The 6,700-nt window shown below is 39.5% G+C and overlaps 1 pseudogene; it reads left to right on the forward strand.

The window, feature by feature from the left end:
• Positions 1 to 1,297: 1,297 nt before the first annotated feature.
• Positions 1,298 to 3,664, forward strand: LOC110594782 (annotated as a pseudogene).
• Positions 3,665 to 6,700: the final 3,036 nt, after the last annotated feature.

Consider the following 6,700-nt stretch of genomic DNA (forward strand, 5'->3'; position numbering starts at 1 on the left):
TTCTTACAGTTTGCATGCAGGTAATAATAAAGTCAATATAAACTCCAGGATTTTCCTACTATCTGATTATAAACTACCTAAGGTTGTCACTTCCTTTACACAAACATTATGGATGGTTGGTGGGGGGGAGGTCTATTTAGGAGAGCCCATAAACACTTCCTCCAATGTCACAGGACACGATGACTATTTTCCTCTTTGGTATCCTGTCCTCGAGTTTTGGGCCATCAAGCTAGAGGAAGGCAACAGTGAAGAATTTTAGGTCTCTGATTCTCCCAAAAGCTCAACAGAATACCCAGTTCTCATAAGCTCTTACAATGACTTAGTATCTCTATCAGTATAATCACAGAATTGCAGAATGCCAGAGCTAAAAGGAGACCTTAGAGATCATCCGGTTCAACACTTTCATTTTATAGATGAAGACCCAAAGTAGCTTATCAAATACAAGCACCACAGAAAGGACCAATATTAAAGCTACCTGCTGCACAGGCCTTTTCTAATAGGATTCTAGCTTATGAACAAACTCTACTTTGGAGTTTACCTAAAATTAGTTGCAAGTAAATCTTAAGACACTAAATGGTAATGCGTTCAGTATGTTTCACCTAAACAGATTTAATAATTGCTTGCTTTAATTTCAGTAGGGTATTAAACTTATCTCTCCTTTATTTCTACCCAGATACTAAAACAGACCATCAACGTACGCTTTCATTGAGTTTACTACCTTCAAGACTCATCCTAGTCTTCTCCATATTTTCAATTTCTTGAACTAATTCACCAGCTGTCAAAATAAGAACACATAATCACTGTTAACTGCATGGCTATTATCATTGTACCATGATTACGTTTTTAACATTAGAAGATAGGTGATAGGCGACCCCTTCGGGTCTCCTCCCACTGTGGGAGCTTTTCTGTCCTCTCAATAAATCCTGCTTTCTCACATTAAAAAAAAAAGAAGATAGCTGAAAGGTAAATATAAACTCCCTGTTCTATTTTTGTAATTTCTGTTAATCTAGTATCATTCCAAAATAAAATATTAAAAAAATAAAGAACATGGAGTTTAAACACTGAATTCTTACACATGTACAATAGTTCAAAATACAACCAGGAAAGTAAAGTCAAGTTATTCTGCTTTTTTCTTTGAATATGTAGGTACAAATAGCAGTCTCAATGAAGAATGAAAATTAATCTGTTCATTTGAGTTAAATTATGAGGGGATGTCTGCTGAAACTCCAATGTACTGAATGCAGTATAACAGGCTACTGTTTAAGGAGAAAGAAAGGTCTACAAATACCAGGGAAAAATGTCCTTGCCTCCAGAACCTTTGTCTGTAGATGTAGGTACCAATCACATAAATCAAAGAGATCTGGAATACGGTCAGGCACGGTGGCTAATGCCTGAAAGACCAGCACTTGTGGGAGGCCGAGGCGGGAGGACTGCTTGAGCCCAGGAGTTCAAGACCAGCCTGGGTAACACAGCAAGACGTTGTCTCCAAAAAAAATTTAAAAAGTAGCCAGGTGTGGTGGCACATGCCTGTAATCCCAGCTACTCAGGAGGCTGACTCGGTAGGATCACTTGAGCCCAAGGTATCGGAGGCTGAAGTGAGCCATGATCATCCCATTGCACTCCAGCCTGGAAAACAGAATGAGACCCTAACGAGAGAGAAAGAGAGTGACAGTGTGAGAGAGAGAGAGAGAGAGAGAGACAGAGAGAGAGCAATATCTGAAATACACCCAGTCAAACATTAAATGAGTGCCTTGAATGCAAATAGCATAGAGAGAGAGAGAGTGAGAGAGCAATATCTGAAATACACCCAAACATTAAATGAATGCCTTTGAATGCAAATAGCACACACACACACATACAGAGAGAGAGAGAGAGAAGAGAGAGAGAGAGAGCAATATCTGAAATACACCAAAACATTAAATGAATGCCTTTGAATGCAAATAGCACACACACACACACACACACACACAGAGAGAGAGAGAGAGAGAGAGAGAGAGAGAGAGAGAGAACAATATCTGAAATACACCCAGTCAAATACTAAATGAATGCCTTTGAGTGCAAATAGCACAAAATTAGTAGCCATGATCTTTCTGCATCCAAAGTCAACATATTTTTTAAAATACATATAATGTGGAATAAAAATCTACAATTCCTTACACTCATTTACACAAGAAAGGATACTTCAAAATAAGTCCCTGGGAGAGAGCTATAAATGGTCAGACTGTTAGATAATTGTTTTAAGCTGGATAGTAGGTATATGGGGAAATCAGTAAAGTCTTTTATCTACTTCTGTGTGTTCGAAATAATCTCTACTAAAATTTTTCTTAACCCACATACCTTAAGAGAATCATTTAAGAATGCAATTGCCTCAACATAAAGTTTATGTTTCTTAAGCACTGAGAGGTACCTTTTGCTTCCCTAATGTTTTAAAACTGGTAGAACTGGTCCATCTCTCTGTGTGTATGAACAGCCAGCATTTCTCTCCTTTACAGACTTCTTGAACCATGGGTATAACGGGAAAGGGACTCTGCATTTTATCCAATTCATTAACGCAAGTATCATTCAAGATAGAGAACATCTGGCGTGCCCTCTTCTAAGGCATGAAGAGAACTGTATCAGGATGGGGTACTATTTAGGGCTTAAATCTTTTCCAGGAGACTTTTGATTCTGAGGAGGTCACACAGAGCTGGAGATAATGGCACTTTCACCCTAATGACCACAAGAGGCTGGACAATTTATAAAACCACAGTTTCTCTTGATTCCATCAGAGCTCAAGTCAGAAGGCAGCCACCGAGATGGAACCCTGAAGAAAGACGGCTGTCTTAGACGAGGGTGGGGTCATGAGGATTGGCTGACAGAGGGCAGTACACAGGAGAAAAACTGGGACTACCCCACCTCTGGGTAAGAAAATCTCAGCCAAACTTTTTGAAAAATTGCAAAAGGCCAAGGGTGAGCTACCATGAAAATATACTAAGAGACTAGACACACGAGACATTCATACCTACTTGCAGACTATTTTCTACAGGGCTCACTGTGTGCTCAAGAGTATTCCGTTCTCCGTTATTGAGGAAGGGTGGGAAATTAGAAAAGGTCTTCTCCAGATCCAATCCTGGGAAAAGAAATCAGTCCCTACTGCAGGAGAGACACAAAGTCCCAACCAGAGCTTTCATCCCTGAAGAAACAAAAGCATTAAGCCACTGAGGAAAGGTCAGCAAAACTGCTGCCCCAGAGGCACAGGTAATACCCATTGTTGCAGGGGAAGGTAAACAGAAAAAAAAAAATCCTCTACCACTGCAGGAGGGTCAGGAAACTGGATCGCTAGAGGATCCCTGCTACTGAGGGAGAGGCAAGATCACAAAATGAGCCTCACCCTTGAAATGCTGGATCAAAGGGCTTGCCTAAGACAGAAGCTACCAGCTTCCCACTTCTCCTCTGCCTCTTCCCTCTTGCTAGAACTGTCACCTCGCCTGGGCTCAACATGGACCCCCAACTGCTCCTGTGTCGCTGGTGACTCCTGTGCCTGTGCTGGCTCCTGCAAGTACAAAGAGTGCAAATGCACATCTTGCAAGAAGAGCTGCTGCTCCTGCTGCCCCGTGGGCTGTGCCAAGTGTGTCCAGACTGCGTCTGCAAAGAGGCATCAGACAAATGCAGCTGCTGCGCCTGATGTTGGGAGACCCTGATCCCAGATGGGGGTGGAGCAATGTGTATAAACGTGTATTTTTTATTACAATCCAGATGCCTTTGTTACATTTATTTTTCTATAAAATATGCAAACTATAATAAAAGTTTTTTTGACTTGTAAAAAAAGATGGACGCTAAATTAAAATAACAGAGAACACTCTTTTCCTCCTAGAATGCTCCAAGTGACAAGTAGCAGCAATCTACCACTGGAGAGAAATGAACATGGGGAGAGACCCTCTCTGAGGCTCCTAAGGAAAACCTGTAGATACATTTTTTTAAAAATCTGGGGGCTGGGCTCAGTGGCTCAGCCTGTAATCCGAGCACTTTGAGAGACCGAGGTGAGTGGATTGCCTGAGCCCGCAGGTTCAAGACCAGCCCGGGCAACTTGGCAAGTCTTCATCGCCACACCCAAAAAAATTAGCCAGGCATGGTAGCACGTTCCTGTAGTTCTGGCTACCTGGAAGGCTGAGGTAGAAGGATCACCAGAGCCTAGCAGGTCGACACTGGGGTAGCCAAGAGCATGCCATTGCACTCCAGCCTGGGCAACAGAGTGAGACTCCAACAACAACAACAAAATCTGGCAACTTAATCGCCACCAACCTAAGCACAAGGACATTCTCAAGGAATATATAATTGGTGGTGAACTGCAGGCAACAGTAGCAATAACAACTCAAACCAAGTTCAACTCCTGATTAGACTTACTCAACTTTAGAAATAAAGGCCTAGCAGAAGAGGAAACATATCCATTATTAGTCACAAATACTATTTACTTCAATGTTTATATTCTTACATACAAAGTCTGGCTTTCAACCAAAACATAAAATACATGAAAAAGCAAGCAAACAATAACAAAACTAAACTCAGATGTAACCCAGATGTTAGAATTATCAGATATGAAATTTAAAATAACTACGATTAATAGGATAAGGAACCTAGTAGAAATGGTGAACATGCATGAACAGAAGGAGCACTTCACTAGAAATTCTTTCCTTAGAAAGAAGTAAACAAAAATGCTAGACTAAAAAACCCACAATAACAGAGATAACTTGATTCAGCTAAAAAAAGAATCAGTGAACCTGAAATAAGATTGGTATTATCTTATTTAGATATCTAAATTTTAGATTATATATTAATATACAACACAGAAAGAAAAAAAGGGAGGAGGTGAAAAACCCACAACAGAACAGAGCCTCCTAAGAGCTATGGGACAACATGAAGAAAATATACTATAAATACGTAATAGAAATCACAGGAGACAATAGAAGAAAAGAAACAGTCAAAGAATTAATGGCCAGAATGTCACACATGATGAAAGATGTCAAACTAAACTGCAAGAAATTCAAAGATCAAGCAACACAGACATCAAAATAACAACAACATGCACATAGACACAAAGAGAAAACTGTGAAGCCAGAGAAAAAAGATGTTTCATTTTTTAAAAACCAAGAATTACATCACACTTCTTGTCAGAAACTAGTGAAGTCAGTCAGAAGACACTGGAGTGACATCTTTAAAGTGTTGAAAAAAGCCCTGCCAATCCATAAATCTATAACAATGAAAATATCTTTCAAAAGTGAAAGAGAAATGCTTTCTGGAAAAAAACACAAACCGAGGGAATGTATTATTAGCAGACCTCCACTAAAAAGTGTTAAAGGAAGTTTTTCAAGTAGAAGAACCAGAAAGAAACTCATCTCTCTCAGAAGAAATGAAGAGTACTGGAAATGGTAAACATGAAGGTCATTAGAAAAACTATTTTTTCTCATTTTTAACTATTCTAAAAGAGAATTATATGTTTGTTTAAAGTTAACCTCTATGAAGGAAAACTAAAGCAGTCAAAAAAGCTAAAATAAAATAAAGTCAACTGTATCAATACTTACATTAAGTGCAAATTTTCTAAGAGCATTAATTAAGAAACAGAGAACATCAGCACGGATTTTTTTTTAAAAAAAGCAAGTTCAAACTCTGTTATCAAAAAGAACCCATTTTGACCCAGCAATCCCCCACCGGGAATATACCCAGAGGAACTCAAATCATTCTACAAACAAGATACCTGCACATGCATGTTTACTGCAACACTATTCACAATAGCAAAACCATGGAACCAATCATGCTGCTCATTGAAACTGGACTGGATTTTTTAAAATGTGTTATATATACATAATGGAATATTATGCAGTCATAAAGAAGGACCAACATGAACTTCGTAGCAACCTGGACAGATTGAGAGACTATCGTACTCAGTGATCTATCACAGAAACAAAGAACTAAGTAAGTATCACATGTTCTCACTCATAGATGGACCCTGAACATTTACCAGAAAGGGATTAGAAGTAGCAGGGTACTGCCTGGGGAGGAGGGGGGACACAATATCAGTAAGGGTACCTGATCTCAAACGAGGCAAACTGGGACCAAAGGGAGGCCCAACCTTGACCTGTATGATGTCCACTTGCACACCTAATCCTGAATTGTACCCCACATCTTTGAAAAAGAACTCATTTTGAACAAAAAGCTAATAATACAAGTATAAAAAGAAATAAATCATGTAAACACTAATAAAAAAACCTGGAGTAGCTACATTAATATGAGGCAAAACAGGTTTTAGAACAATGAATGGTATCAAGGATAATGAGAGAAATTATATAACGATAAAGGGACCCAATTTACTAAGAAGACACAGCAATCCTAAACGAGTCTACACCCAAAACGGAAATTTAAAATACATGAAAAGAACTTCTGATTCTGAACAAGGTAGATTAGACTCATTTCTCTCTATTCTTCCCTACTAAGCACAACTAAAAACCCTGTATATAACAGGTAATTCTTAGAGAGCTCTGAAAGGCAGAAAGAGGAAGATGAACTGACCTCAGAATTGGAGAAATGACAAAGCACTAAGTTCTCTGGGTTTTCTTTTTGTTGTTTTGAGTTGGAGTCGCACTCTGCCGCCTAGGCCAGAGTGCAGTAGCATACTCACAGCCACCGCTGCCTCGACCTGCTGGACTCAGGTGATCCTTCCACCTCG

The sequence above is a fragment of the Carlito syrichta genome, unplaced genomic scaffold, assembly GCF_000164805.1.
Source record: "Carlito syrichta isolate Samal-C Ts95f unplaced genomic scaffold, Tarsius_syrichta-2.0.1 Scaffold6440, whole genome shotgun sequence".
NCBI lineage: Eukaryota > Metazoa > Chordata > Mammalia > Primates > Tarsiidae > Carlito > Carlito syrichta.